Source organism: Ctenocephalides felis, unplaced genomic scaffold (assembly GCF_003426905.1).
Source record: "Ctenocephalides felis isolate EL2017-DRISC unplaced genomic scaffold, ASM342690v1 CF-g0.4_SCAFFOLD_01492, whole genome shotgun sequence".
Taxonomy (NCBI): Eukaryota; Metazoa; Arthropoda; class Insecta; order Siphonaptera; family Pulicidae; genus Ctenocephalides; species Ctenocephalides felis.
Window position 1 is genome coordinate 28,886,610 of NW_020537646.1, and position 17,633 is coordinate 28,904,242.

A 17,633-nucleotide genomic window follows, 5' to 3' on the forward strand; every position below is an offset into this window, starting at 1 on the left:
TTTATAGGGATTTCAATAATGTGTACACATTCTGTGTAAATTTTTTGGGTTCCGTACCAAGATTTTTAATTACGATATGGTAAGTTCCTGCAATTTGTCTTAAGGCACGATGTCATGCACCCCATTAGTTTATATAATAATATTTATTCTATTTTGATATTATGACTCTGGAACATCTCAGCATCGGAACTCAAAGAATATAATTACAGTTCTTGTAAAAGGATATTTAAATATGAAAATATATATTTTCAGAATTGTATGCAATACTCTCTAGCTGAGGTTCTCTTACATTTTAAAAATAGATGTTCCTAGGTAAATCTCACAGTGCAGGATTTAATCATACCTTACAGAATTTTTCCATAGAATAGACTTTCTGTTTTGAACTGCGTTGAAAAATCGTTTAATGCGTCTTGTATTTATCCAGCAAAAAGCGAAGTAAACTAAATATTAACGTTCCAGCAGAATATTGAATATTTTTTATTCACCGAGCAGAGTTCCTAGTGCATTTAAAAGACGGAAGTATATGAAATCTTTTTATTGCGCTGGAAATGCTTCTCATTCATTGAACGCTTTTTTATTTTTCTACGCGAACTTTCTTTTCATAAGCTTGTTGTATTTCATAATTCCGCGCTGATTCGAATCGTGATTCCGAACAGCCGGAAATCTCAACATTATCGTTAGAAAATATAAAGAACTAATGTATGCATAAATAAATCGATATCGAAATATATTGATGCATAAATATGCATGGAGAAATAGCTTCACATCTTATCTGTATATATGTATATGTATATATATATATATATATATATATATATATATATCTATATATAATTAGTGCGCACTCCAATCAGTTCCTTTCTCCTAAGTAAATACTTATTTTATGAAATATATCAATTTTTGGTTGTAATTTTTTTTATGATCAAAATAAGCAAATACAATGATTTTCTCAAAATTTTGATTCACTTGTCACTAAGTTATAAAACAAATGGAGTTTTACCTTTGGTATTTCCATAGAAACTTTGCTTGAAGTGCGGACTATCTTAAAGTTAATATTAAGAACTAAAACTTCCAGAGAATTTGTTTGTCATCAATTTGGATGCATTTGAGCTCCTGGGAGCAAGGAAATTCAAAACATCCATATTAAGGACCACCCTTATATATATATATATATATATATATATATATATATATATATATATAAGGACCACCACCGATATCTTGAAAACAAGTAAAATGGAGAATTTTTTAGTAATTTTTGAAAGTAGAGGGAAAATGAGGATTCTTAGGACCTCGTTATCGTGAGATAAACCGTAATATTTTAAAATCCATAACAGAAGTACTTTCTTTCGTTGTTGGTTTTCTTGGTTGTGAGCACTGTTGTTTAGCTTACGAGACCTTAATTTAATTTTTAAACCTACGTTACTTAGTTGTTTTATAAAATGTATTATTTATTTTAAGTTATATCCAACAGTTTTTTTTATATAACATCTATAAAATTTTACACGTGGATGGGGTAAAAAAAACAATTGTACCGTTACTCTGGCAAAGATGTAATTAATAGAAAATAGTAAATAAAAATGTAAATTGAGTTAAAAAACCAATTTTAGAAGAGGTAAATTAAATAGTTATACCAACTCTGCTGATCCACATTTCTAGCAAAACACCAGATCAAGGTCATATTCAGTCTTATCTCTGTGAAAAATGTACCTATGAAATTCATATTATGCATTTGTTGAATAACGTAGCTATTATTTCATAAAATCCATTTGAAATTAAAAATAACACATTGGACCTTTTTGCTCCTGACCGACCCATATTACTCCACTTATGGGATAACAAGGATCACATGTAAAACTGCAGAAAACAACGTTTCTACAATGGTGTATTATCTGGGAGTTATACTGAACATAGTCAGATACTTGTTTGTTTGATATATGTTATTCGTTGTGATAAAATTGGTTTGGTTTCCCCAATTTCTCAAAGTCAAATTAGGTGTTTGAGCTTCTCACTATATTCATTAGAATGATTTTATATAAACTATTAGAACCAATTGAATATCCGTATTTTATGATGCAGTTCCTAGATTCAAATTACACTCTTAAATTTAAAGGATGAACAAAACTTTTCCTCAAATAAACATCTAACTTCAAGCCAACTACATTAAACCTTTAGAGATTATAGAAATAATCGCTCAACCGGACTTAAATAGAGCTTAGGAACGGTTTAATTTAACTGCATCCAGTGTTAGTACGGGTGGAAAATTTTTTGCCTTCTAAAGATTAAAAGAAGCTAATTAGCTAATTGCATGCACTTTCAACTTTATTCATGTGTTGGTGAATCTTCTCCATAAACCAAACAGAAATTAACTCCTTGATAATATATATATATATATATATATATATATATATATATATATATATATATATATATATATATATATACGTATCGTATATATATCGTATCGATATATATATCGTATATATATCGTATATATATATATATATATCGTATATATATATATATATATATATATATATATATATATATATGGTATAATAATCATTTAGCATCACTTAGCATAAAACAGTTTAAAAAAAGTCTTTAGACAGGTATCTAACCAATATATTAAGCATATATCAATATAATATTAGGAATATACTAATATCCCAATATATTGAGATGAAATATTTCAATATTATCCGTGTCTAATATATTTATTTTTATTAGATGGAATTTATAAGCATTTTTGTAGCAATTTTTCGAAAAGAGAACCGTCATTTCGATCAACTAATGCTAAATATATTAATCTTTTCTTAGCCTTTTTCAAACCATATTGTGTAATGAATATTTTAGTTGTTTTTTCAAAACCAAATATTAACATTAAAGTAAATCTAAATGTATTTCATACATACATATAATCATTAATCACATTAGTTCAATCACTAAAGATTCTATTTTAATAAAGATTATATTTATTATTTATGCCACAGTAAAAAATATTAATAGTCATATATAATACAGATAAGTCTAACTAGCTAAGTCATATGTTTTTCACTTTTTTACGTTTGAATTATAGTTGTGTAAAATTATTATATTTTTGATTCCGAATAATTAATGAAGATAATGAAAACTAGTCATTATATTTCGCAAACGTCTCTGAAGACATTTTACTACAATATAAATCTTAGTATGAAGAATTCTATTTAATTTTATTTTTATTGCAAACCTTCCAATGAATAGATATGATTTAGCACCAATAAATAATAGAACCACGGGCAAGGGTTTAATAGCAGAAATATTTTATGATATATATATATGTCCGCTATAGGATTTTTTCCAGGAACAGATTAAGTTGTTTTTAAGGATTATGTTTAAATAAAATAACGGAATGTTTGTACTTGTTTATTTGAAATATATGTTTACTCAAAATATATGATACAAAATAACAATTATTTGAACGTGATATTGCTTAGAAAGATTCAATATAAAAAAATTAAAAAAAGATGCAATCGTATTATTAACCGTAGGGTAAGTTATTGTAATGAGCCGAAAATCGAAATTGAAAATTTTTACATTTTTCGACGTTTTGAAGGTTTCTGAAAATTTTGGCATACCTCAGAAAAGATGGGTGTATGTGTGTGTATGCATGTATGGATACAAATTTCCAGTCACGTTTTCGGGCGCACGGATCAACCGATTTAAATGGTTCAAAAAGCATTCCATTTCTATTGATAATGAGATGAGCTGATTAGTTTTTGGCAAAGGCAGGTCTAGCAGTTACGGAGATAAAGAGCAAAGAGTGCAGAAAATAGAAATCGAGTTTTTGAGAGAACGGAGCATCCGATTTGAATGATCTAAAAAACATTCAATTAGCAATGATTGGAAGAAGTGTTTATTAGTTTTTGGCAAAGGCAAGCCCAGCCATTTTGTAGATACGGAGCTAAATGCGTAGAAAATGGCAGTTTTTGAAAGAACTAAGCGTCCGATTTAAATGATTCAAAGAACCTTCTGCTTGTCTTAACAAAATAATCGATTTTGAAAAAAAAAATTGTTTCAACTTTTTTTTTTTCAAAAAAAATTTTTATTGTATATCGAAAATAATTCAGTTTTTATTTTTAATTCTGACTATAGTTCTAATATACTTTAAACAAATAATTTCAACTTTGCAATTCAGTTTATATAATTCTTATAAATATTAGACAATGTTACAATATTTATAACAATCTATTTGAAAACATTTAATATTCCTAGAACATTCCGTTACGGTACGGGAAGTTCCAGCAATTTGCCTTAAGGCACGATGCTATACACCCCACTAGTTTATTAATTAATTCAAGCACTAGCTATTGATTCAGTTTGCGTGACAAATGTTTTTGTCATTTTGATTTAAAAAACGTTCATTTTATTCTACGACGTTATTAAATTTTTGTCAAATTTTAGAAAAAAAATATTGGTTCGAACTATTTTTCATACAGTACTTAAATACAAATTTATTTAATTTAAATATAATTTTTTAAATATGTGATCAACAGCAAAAGCACTAGATGTAAGTAGTTTTTTTTTTTTACCTAATTATAAAAAACTTCTCAGGTTTGTTAGATCAAAAAGATATGGGATAGACTACGCTTAGTTAAAGTAGATCAAATACTGTTGAATATCAAGATTATAAAGAGAATCTTTATCACAATTTGTTGCTATAAATTACTGTTTCTTTTCTTGAATATGTATTTGCATTAATTCTAACTAATTAGTGATTTTTACGACAGTTAAGTAAAAATTATTATTAGCAGGAAAAATTAAAAATTCTGAATAAAAAACAAAAAAATATTAATTCTTCGTTCCAAACATCCAACTTTGTTTTGTAACTGATTTTTATTACTTTTATTTTGCATCTGGTTTTTCAGCACCTGTGTAATTTTGTTCTGAATGATATATTCTAGGCCTTTTCGAGATATATATTTTTGATTTCGCGGTTTATTTATAGGGCGGAGTATGGCGTAATAATGGCTTTATAATGTGGAGGGATGCGTAAATCTCATCGGATGTTTCCACATTTTTCACATCTGAGGTTGTTTTAGTTTTATGACTCAATTTCGATGGCGTATAAATTGATAGGAATCGTGCAATATATTGGAAATATAGTTTTATTTTATCACAATCGATCGATATATCTTTTATAGTCAAAATTTGTTATAATATTGCTTATATATAAATATATATATATATATATATATATATATATATATATATATATATATATGTGTGTGTGTGTGTGTGTGTGTGTGTGATTTTTTAATTATCAAAAAATATACATCATTCAATAAATTCAATATTTATTTACACAATACGCACAATTATTCAAATATTAAACCAGTAGTTCTGAAACTTTTTTTCATTATTTATATAGTGATTTTTACACCTGTTCTGAAATGGCCAATTAAAACAGTAGGTAAAAAATAACTTTAAAAATACCAAATCATCTGACAATTGTCAGAGATTTCGAAAATTAACATTTTAATGTAACATGAAGATTTAATAATATTAAGATTTAAGGAAAAAATATACACATCAACACATCACCAAGAAAAACACTATTATTTTAAAAAGATAAATTTTAATTAACAATATTTTAAATAACTACTTTATAACAAATCCAGACGAAAAGAACATCTTCAATCTGTGACAAAACAAGAATGCTTGTTCTTGTAGATAATTTTTGTTAGAGTTTTGATACTGACGTTGTTACAGCATTCTTATTTTGTCAAACATTTCAGATGTCCATTTTGTCAAAATGTCTATTTTGTCTATTTAACTTGGAAAACATTCAGTATTTTTGTTATCGTTTGTAGCAAATATTTTTTTTCAATATTTCAACAATTAAAATCAATATTTTATTATATTTCGATATAAATATGTTGTTATTTTCGTAATGTTTCCGCATCGATATTTAATCCGGAAATAAAAGATTTACACACGAGCATGACTAAACGTGACCCTTGAACTTTCTTATAGAAAAAATTATAACTTAAAATCTTGCGTAAACTTCAAAAGAATTATTAAAGTGAATTCAAATATAATATAGCAAATATTTACTTTTAATACTTGATGAGTAAATATATTTAATGGCAAGTAATGTTTTAAATAGTCCAGAATGATTATGAATTTCTACTTTGTACTTTTGTATGTATAATTCTGCGTCGAAAAGAAACTAATATATTACTCAATCTGAAAGAAATATGAAAAATTCATAACAAATATAGACACAAAAAGTTTATCATTTATTTCGTTGTCTTTTCGATCATCATGTTCACATCGTGCGGAAACCGAATAAAATATAATGAATTGTGAAAAAATAAAACAGAGGTTTAGGATAAAACTAAAGCATTATATAGAAAAACGAAAAGTGGCAAAGTAAAACAGAACGTAAGAAAAATTTATGATCAGCAGAAAAAATAACGAGGTCATTATTTGACGAAGCTCGGAAGAAATTGGCGATGATTCATAAGTAGCCCATTGGTTTTTTGGGACCACGCCGAATTTTTTGTAGAATCGTATAGCGTTCTTGTTCCGGTTATTTTTCATGACCTGGGAAATGCTACAAAAAATAGTAATTTAACAAATACTAATTTAATGTTTGTTTTTGAAATTGATATCTTAATTGAAACGTTAATATAAAAAATCATCATAAATTTTTACTACTCTATTCAGATTCTATGCCAAAGCATTTGCACGTTCAATACTGTTACGCTCATAGCTAGTAGAAATTCATTTCTAGAACATGAAATGAAATGTGTTAAACAAATTGATTGATTGATACAAAATATTTTAAGTATGTTTCAAAAATATCAATTAAAAATCGTTTTTAATAAAATTGAAATATTCATTTTCGAATAAACAGTTGATCAGATGATCATTTTATCGAAATATCTGAATACATAAAACTTGCCTTAGGCAAAATGCTACTCACAACTACTTATCTTTAGAAATTATCTAAACTTTATTTTTCTAAAGAATGGTGAAATTGGCTAAATATTATACATACTTCAATAGCATACCCCACATTAAAATAAAAAGGGTTATTTATTACCTCACCTTAGGATATGTTATAGCAATAGCAAAATAATCGAAAATGTATTTTTTTATATATATTTGCGTTTCAATAAACATTTGAACTGGATGTATGTGTGTGTGTATGTGTATGTGCGGATACAAATTTTCGTTCATGATTTTGGGAATACGGAGCAAATGTTTTGAATGAATTAAATAACATTCGATTTCTATTGACAAGAAGACGTGCTGACGGGGAAAAGTGCCATAAGTGGTAATTCAGTTCTTGAAGATCGGAACATCCGAATTCGATAATTCAGAAAACAATTTACTTGTATTGACAAAATAAAGAAATGATCAAATTTTCATTTCAATTTTTAGAAAGGCAGGTCTACCGGTTTCGTAGATCGAGTAAAAACAATAGAAAAATGCCTTTTTGGGGTTAAAGATGATCATTGGACATCAAATGCACATCATATTTTCATATATATTATAAAAATTTTGATAAGTACAAATTTTGTTTACACATCTATGGGTTCCGTACCCAGATAACGTTAGATTGCAACTCTGCAAAATTTAAAAAAAAATAAAATATGAAAAATTACTTTCAAAAAAATCCAAATTTATTAAAAATTTCAAAATTCTCAAAAATTAAATCGATTAATTTATCGCTTCTAAGAATTTTAAATTATAGGACAGAAATATGCCTTAAGGCACGATGCCACCACTAGTTCCATGTTTGAGTTGAAATCTATGTGTTCTTCCAGAGTTTACAGAATTGTTCGAAATATTCGTTTGCAATATTTGACTTTTTCCAATCACTTGCCCCACATTACCTTACAGGATCTAATCTCATTACATCGGTTAGTATATCCATTTTAAACCAGCAATCAAGCTAAAAGTCTCTTTGCACCGAGATGAAAAAAAAGCTCATGTACTTATCGCTGCATTTTCTATGATTTATAACGCACGACGTACGTGGTCGGCGGCGTGTTCGTACACGTGTTTACGTTTCGGAGCGTGATTAATTATGTGTCACGACTGAGCGTACATGTGTTGCTCTCGGCGGCCGCTGGGATGATGTTGACTCGCGGCTGAGAAATCGCTGATCCGACGGCTTGCGCACGGAGAGTGGGCCGCGGAAAACGTATTGTGAAAAATTGTTAAAGGGTACGCTAAAGAAGGTTTCTTAAAGGAACTGTTTACGATAAATGACGCTCAGGGAAGGTTACACACGCGTTAGAGAAGGGACATGTGGTCTTAGGTAACAAGTGTGTCGTGTCGGATTTATTAAAATATTAATCACAGAGTCATTGTAGAATTGATGTAAGTATGATATACTCGATGTGCTACTTCTTTAGTTTTAGACTATTTATGAAATTCGATAGCATAAAGTTATTTGGCTAATTTATTAACTTCTCTTAGGGCAAGTTATAGTAATGGCAACTAGTAGGGCGCATGGCATCGTGCCTTAAGGCAAATTGCTGAAATTTTCCGTAACAAAAATGATTCTTTTCTAAAAAGATTAACATTTTTGAAAAAAAAAATACTCTGAAAAAATTAGATTTTTGAGAGACTATAAATTTTTGACAAAAATTTACTTTTTTTTAAAAAAAAAGACTTTTTGAAGAAAAATTTATTTCGAAATATTTTGGAAATTTTAAGCTTTTTTCAAAGCAATCGTACTGTTTTAACTGCATAGTGACAAAATATCGAAGCGCGTAAGCGCCGCGTCGCCGTCTAACGGATAAACATTGGTAGGGAACCCATTGGAATGTAAACAAAATTTATACTCATTGTTATAATCTCTATAAAATATCTGATAATTTGATGTGCATATGTCTAATGATCATTTTTGGCCTTTGGGTTATTGATTTGCTTATTTTGGGTGAAAACTTTGCTTACTTTTGCTGACAAGGGAGAGGGGGGGGGGGTAAATAATTGTAATAAATCTGCTTACGTAATACTTGAACGATCCCACACACACACATTCACACACTACATCTATTTTTTGTAAAGTATGACAAAATGTTCAGAAGGCTTTGAAACGTAAAGATATATAAAATTTTCATTTTCGATTTTTTTTGCGATTACTATAACTTGCCCAATGGGAAGTTAAAAAAATCGAAAATTATTTTTTTTATACATCTTTACGGTTTAGAGGTTTATGAACATTTTGACATACCGAAGAAAAAACGGTTGTGTGTGTGTGTATTTGCATACAATTTTTCGTCGATGAATTCGGGAACACGGATAAACCGATTTGAATGATTCGAAAAACATTTGATTCCTACTGATAAGGAGACGTGCTGATTAATTTTTGTTTAAGGAAGGTTCTAAAGATAGGGGGTAAAAGTGCCAAATATGGTTGTACTTATGTTACGTACTTAGCAAATTTATTAAAACTCTCCTTAGATAATTCAGGTTGTTAGGTTATAATTTAATCCTTGTATCTGTGGACTGATACTGATTTGTTTGTATATTATGTTTTTCTTGCAGTTCTAATTATAATCACTGATTTGTTACTAAGTTATAATGAAAGAAGATATATTTATTGGTTATTTATTTTACATGTTGTTTCGCGGACTTTTCTTTCAAAAGTGAACAACTAGTTCAATTAAAACGCTCCGCTACCCCCTCTATCAGGGATAGCAACAATTTTGTGTGAAGCTTAATGCCCTGAAGGTTGTCACCTTCTTGGCCAATATAATAACACGAAAATACGTCCGAATAATGGTAATTCAGTTTTCGAGAATATGAATGATTGAAAAAACACTTTATCAATGCAAGATAAAGAGAAAATCTGGTTGAATTTCTGAGAAAACAAGTCCAATGGCTTTTCAGATACAGAGGAAAATAAGTGTCATTTGGCGGTTAAAAATTCGACGTGCATTGGAGATATTCACAACAAATATCAGATGTTTGATAGAGATTTTGATAACAAAGTTTTTTTATATTACGCGCTTCGATATTTTATTTCTAAAATAGCTATTTTCGATTGTTCTGAAAAAAAGTTCAAAATTTTCAAAAAAAATTCAATATATAAGAAAAAATCTAATTTTCCATAAAAGTTGCAATATTCTCAAAAATCGATTTTTTTCAATGTGTTCAAAAAATTTTAAACTTTTTTCTTTAGTATGACAAGTTTCACCAACTTTCCTTAAGGCCCGATGCTGTGCACCACTAGTTTTTCCATAAAATTACTCACGCCTTATTTAACCAGCATGAACGCTGTACAATTATAGATAATTATATATATATATATATATATATATATATATATATATATTTGTATGCATACTTATCAAGATGCCTAAGTAACTCTCGCTAAACTTATAACGATCCAAACTTAATCAAAACTCTCAGAAAAAATGAACAGAATAAATAATCGCACGAATTATTCATGCTTTAAATAAATTACATATTTCCCAAGAGTTGCGGAATATGACATGAAAATATAATTCGTTATATTCAACAGATGAAAAATATTTTTACCAGAATTGCGCTCCACGTGTTTTATGGTCTCCATTAGCGTTTAAATATTAATAATAAAATTTGATGATAAACAAATAACTGCATAAGTTGAATTTTGATAAATTTATATAGATATTTTTATGTGTTAATATATTCTTTTAATTATATAGAAAACCCAGTTGTAGTTGATACTGACAAAAAGTAATTAGAATTTTTTTTAAATCCAATTCATAAGGAAGAAATGCAAAATTTTATTGTCTTGGTAAAATATAAATTTATCTCTCTCTTGAATTATTTTATAAATTATTCAGCATGCAAAAACGTGAAAAAATCGGTGTTTACGCCACGTTATTATAATATGTGTATAAAAATATATATGAATTACATGCAAATTGCAAACATATTGAATTTAAAAGAATGGTACAATTGTTATAAAATACAAGAATATTCTAAATAGTATGATTTCAGTTTAGATTTTTCTACCATATCATGGAAATAGTATTAAATTTAGGTATTCATATTTTACATTATTTTTATATATATAGTAATTTTTTTCAAAGCTCAAAATTTAAAAATAAATCTAGCATATAATTGCTTAACTCTTGCTTCTATGACCTAAATTAAGTTATATTTCATATTATTAAGTAAATACTCCAGATAATAATTTAGTCGTAAAGTAACTCAACTGAAACATATGTAATATTAAATTTTTTGCTATCCCGAAGTCGACCTTCTGAATGAAAGCGACTTATTAACAAGATAAACAGAACGCTGTAGAATTGCCTCAGAAAACGAACTCATTACATTTTATATTCTCTTGAATAAATACCATTTGACTCGCGTTCTCGACGATGTTTCATAAAATATGTGCGCTTATTACAATGTGAATAATAATATTGCGCCGGCAACGCTTTTTGCTGCTGCAGCAAGTTGAATTCGACGCCCGGATTTTCGACCCTAACGAGCCTAATTCAAACTCTTTACTTTTATATTGATATTTCTTTTTTAATTTTGTGTTCCATGAGAATAATGGGTTTTAAGAGTTTATTTGTTCAAATAAAATATCTTGGAATAATTATTCATTCAAGGTAATATAATAATAATTGCCATTTGTAATATATACAATGAATGTCCGATCGTTTTCTATTATATTTTTATATAATAATTATTTCTTTAATTGGATTACAGAAATTTTAATATATATATTGAAATAATAATAATAATAATAATGAATATATATGAAAAGGCTAGCTGCCAGAGCTAGTCTTCAAAGAACATCAAATCCAATCCAAACGCCAAAACAATTATTTGTATGGACAAATGAGTCTCTTTGCAATATTTCTTCGAAATATGTAACCAATGAAGAATATATTGTTGCTGATAAAAAATTGAAGACAAGATTTAAAAATGCAGTCACAGTGAAAGGTACATTGAAATATCATTGCATTATACCTGTTGAAAAAAATAAAGTGCGGGCCAAGAACTTTTCTTCGCAAAAAGAAAGCGATTCAACTGTTTTTCAACTGGTTAAAGTTGTGACTTGAAATGTATATTATGTAGTGCATCGACAGAATCTATGTTATATAAACTTAATTATGATGCAATAAATGAATAAAATAATTCATCGAATTTTCTTGTATTTATTTTTTAACGAAATCAAACCTACCCAAGACAATTATTTTAACTTTTGTTCATATTCCAACGAACAATAAGTTCCAATTTATCAGTTTCAAAAATATGATCATTTTGTATAAAATATTTGCTGCCACATATTTTAGATAATTTATTTTTCCTCAGTAACGAAGTTGTAAAACTTTTTAGTTAAAAATAGTACTTGTACTCATTTTATACGCGCGATGCCTCTTTCAAACGGACGCGCGGCGCGACTTGCGCTCGAAAACATTTAATATCTTCCGATGTAACAGCCATGCCATCGAATAGTAAAAATAATTTTTAAGTAGATAAAAAAAGAAACAATATGGTTTTATACGCGATCGATTTAAGTTGGGGCGCCCGTATGTAAAACCAATGTAAACAATCAATTGTTATTATTGTTAAAATAATTGCAAAAACATTATTTTTTTTAAATTACTTCAAAGTTGAGTTCATAATGAATATAATAAAAAAAAACAATACTAATCTGATCAACACAACTGAAGATAATTAACATAATGCAGAGGAAGTTCATAAAAATTGAGAAAATCGGCAATATTTCAATCGTAAATATCAGCGAAAAAAAATTTTTGCCGGCAAAATCCTGAAATACGTGTCAAATGATTTTATCTATAATATCTACAAAAAAAATTTCAGCCAATTCTAAAATGTCAAGGTATGGTTGGTGTACGGTTTGTAAAAGAATGACCCATATGTAGAATAAAATGTTCAGACGTAAAAGCTTAATATTTATGTGGGTTGCAGATCAAATTTTTCCTCTTTATTCTACTTATTTAATTTCTAATTGCATGTATAATTTAATTTAGCAATTGAAAGTTTGCAAAAATTCATTCGTATCACTACTTCTCTACGTTTCCAAGAATTTCTACGTGAAATCGATACGGGTTTTATTAATTGATCTAATTCTAATCAGCATAGGTACAATACGAAAGTTCTACCAGAGAACTTCACTCTTTGGATAATATATGCAAGATTTTGCATTAAAAACCAATTCCAAATTCGTTTTTTAAAACACCATCGCATTTAATCCGTCTCGGTCTAAAACACAAATCGCTGAGAAATAAAACAAAGGAAAGCCAAGAATAATGTCAAGATATAGATTGCATGGAGGATAATTATTATATAAAAATCATTTTAAGGAAATATATTTGCTTGGAATCTGATTTATATGCAGTTTTAAACAATATTAGATACATTTAGAGAAATGCATGTATATAAATAAAAACGTAAAAAATAAAAACAGAAGTTTTTTACCATGCAAATCTATCTAGATTGAAACATATTGAATTGGATAAAACAGCCAATACGTCGAATGTTATTATTAATAAATTTATACTCTTATTTTTTGTATAATTGAACGAATTCATTTGCATTTGAACGACTCATATATTTTCCAATTCAAACAATTCATAAAACGTACTCAAAAGTTAAAAGCTATGCTAGAAAATGCAAGGAGTAAATACTCCTGGAAATTTGAAATTTTTCAATTAATTTTTTTAAACTTTTAATTTTTGGTTAACACACTTTCTATTATAACGAGAATGTTATCAAGTACTTACTGATATATTTGAACTTTGGCAAAGTAATTTACAAAATTCCGGTAGATTTTATTTCTTATTATTAACCACATAATAAGTATTGATTTACCTTAAAATAAATATCAACGCTGATAATTTTTTCTATAATATGGATCCATAGATTTGATACTAGATACTAAACACTGTTCAGAAATGAAATATATATAATTACAATTGACATTGAAAAACTATACGTAAAAATCATAAAGTTATATGTTTGTAACTTACTTAATAGTAAATTAAACTAAAGTTGTAAAAAGATATCGTTTTAAGGATAAAAGAACAGTGTTGTTAAATCAAAATCAAAATTAATGATATGTTTTCATGGTAAAAATGGCTTTTAAAGTAGATTTTTAAGGGTCATCATTTATATGAATATGTTGAATTTTATGTAACACTACTTTGACTTTATATTAATGTTTAAATATGGTATTGCCGATTCAACAAAAAAGCTCATATTCTAAATTATAGTTACAATTACAATTCTTATTACTCACATTTATTTAAAAAAATATAAAAAATTATAATTAAATGTGACATTATAGATTCATTTGTTCATCACATCAAAGTTTAGAATTCATATGGTATCGATATGTTAAACCAAGAACTTTTATTTAAAAAAATCATCGTATAAAAATGAATGCATTGTCTTTTAATTTTCCAAGAAAAACTCATTTTTGAGAAAACTATTACATTTTACACTATGTTTATAAAAAAAATACTAGAAAAAAATCTGGTAGGTCACCTTACATTACACCATCTGCAATTACTACATGCAATTTATGCCGTTGATATATACATGCAAGAAACTTCAATTGTTATAAATTTGGAAGTGCAATGTAAAATTTGCTTCGTCCAAGAACAAATTCTGACTCAACAAAAATATAACATTGCTATAAACAATTGTCAAACAATCAATTTCTTATGTAAATGCGTAAATTTTATAACGTGATAATTTGGAGTATACAACGAATGCATCAAGCATGGTCACGTCATAAAACAAGAAAGCACGTTTTTTACACTTCTATGCTGCACGAGTGTCATTTTATAATTGCTTCTCCTGTTACATTGTCTTCATGGCGCTCTACAAAAAAATGTAGAGAAATAAAAGACACCTTCGCGAGTCTCTATCCTTGTAATGTTTTCAATGGAAAGCGCTACGGAAACTAATGCATATAAATGAAGTCTTGTAGACTTTTAGAAGAAAGATTTTTTTAGCACTTTTGAATATATGCACAATATTTAAATATATATATATATATATATATATATATATATATATATATATATATATATATATGAGTAAGTTCTTTAAGGGCGATTCATCATACTAAGAAAAAACAAAGATTTATAAAATAATCTTCAATTTCGAACGTTTCAACGTACAATTTGATGACAGCACCATTGGATCTATATGGTAAAAAATTAAAAAAAAATATACAAACTAGGTAACTATAGGAATTATAATTTTGTATAAAAACTATAAATACTAGAATTAAATGAAGAGATAGGACCTATTTTTTAATAAAATTTTCAACAGTAATGGCTTGTACGGATACCTGTTTTACGTTTCTCATCCATCATTATTGCAAAATAGCGGTGAAATAGGTAGGATTTTAGATGCCACCATGAATTTTTACAGTCGCAACCTAGATCTCTTGCATGCGGAAATGAGCATCTGCTTCAATTCCCAAGTCGATTTTAAAACTGAAACGAATGTTAAGTTAAAAGTGTATTTACCAAAAAACTTTGAACATTTTTCAAGTTGCAATATTTAATAATAAGTATACAAATTCATGAATTAAACTAATTTTTCAGTATAGAGTCTTGAAAATATATTTGTAGATACCAAACCTCAGGTCCATTTAAATACTGTTTTTAAAGAAATATTTTTATTGAAGATTTATCATTTAGATTTTTTTCTAACACTGCAAATTTTTCTGACAAAGTTACTTTTGACTACTTACTTTAGTATAAGTCAATAACAAAGTAATCTTCAACCGTATCCTACAAGCAAATATAGCTATCATTAAAAAATTGTGGCTCGCTCGTAGGTAAGCGGTTAAGAGTGACGGGACTTGTTTCAGAGGTTCCGGGTTCGATACCCACTTCGAGCAGCCTGTTGTTAGGCAGCAGTGACAACGATTTTCACTTGAAAATATAGATAGCAATATGTTTCCAAATGAAAATAGCCCTTGCCCGGCATTGCTGCACCAATAAAATGTCAGCCCAATTAGATTAATTCTAATACCAAAATCATCAAATATCGATGGATTAACCATTGGTTTACCATCTAAAAAAAAATACGGAGTAAGGAAAAAAGTTAAAAAAAAATAAGTATAATTAATATAAGTTAAAAAAAAATGAAAAAAAAAATAAAAAAATGTAAATCTTTAAACAAAATTGTGTAACAATCAATATCATTCAACATTTTTCTTTATTTTTTTTTTCAATCTTATATTAAAAATTGTTTACTTACGTTGTTTTGATGACCGAATTAGTTGATAGTATAACAAAAAAGCTTAAACTATTGACTAAATTCTGCAATAAAGCTAAAATCTTCACAGCTTTAGCCAATTTTCAGAAAACAAAACTATACGCAAAAAATTTAATTTAATTTAATTAAGACAAATAGCTGGAATAGCCCTACGGTACTTGAACATTAGCGAATTAACAAAAATCAATAAAATATTATGAAGAAGTAATAACAATAGTTTTAAATTATTTTAAAGTAATTATTATAAATATTGTAAGTTTCATTGTTGTATTTTATAAATCGAAAATAATACTTTTTGAAGCACTCTAATCGGATGCGCTGTTCTCTCAAAACTGCTATTCTTTGCACTTTTTGCTACGTATTTTCAGAACGCCTGGACCTGCATTTTTAAAAATCTAATCACCACATCTCCTCGTCAATACACATCGAATTTTTTTTAATGATTCAAATTGATTATTCGTGCTCCGCCGATACCATAGTGGGAAAATTGTATCCAAACATACCCACATAGACACAGAGGCTTTAAAATGAAAGATATATAAAAATCTTCAGTTTCGATTTTGTTTAAATAATAAATTTTAAAGATATATAAAAATGTTTAATTTCGATTTTTTTGAAGTATTAGATTTGAAAAATAACAAAAGTCCAGATATAAAATCATGACTAAAGCAAACAAACAACTTACACATATATATATGTATATATATATATATATATATATGTATATATATCAACAAATAATAATATACAACAATGCTAAATTGCATAAATACAGAAACAATAAATATAAAGTAATATGTCAACTATTGTATATGTGTCAACTATATATTATTTTGAATTTATTTCAGTAATTATATGGTTTAGTTTTGTTTGTACTTGTGTTGATAAACTTTATATATACTATTAATTATACACATTATAATTATTTTTCTTATGCTGATATATTTTTTTGCAAGAAACAACGACATTAAATTATATACAGCATAATTTCTATCTTAAAGTAATAGATCTAAATATAGATATTAATGTAAGTAAATGATGAAAATTATTTGTCAGTCAAAAATGAAACCGTTCTTTCTCATAATATACCCATATATATATTTTTCCATCCAGATTGTCCATTCCATAAAGATTGAGTGCCCAAACAATAAATCCCCGGGATCAGTCTTCTCTCAATGTCCCAGTAGAAACTAAACTAATTTCAAGTAATACATTCGTACTTTCGCCTCTTTTTCTCGTTTTTCATTGAGATTTTTGGGATTAATAGCGCGGGCTCTGCGAATTAAGGTAATTCGTATAGAAGCACTCATTAACTTAGGAGGAAGTAATTAATGCAGACCGGGATTCCGATTGGAATCCTG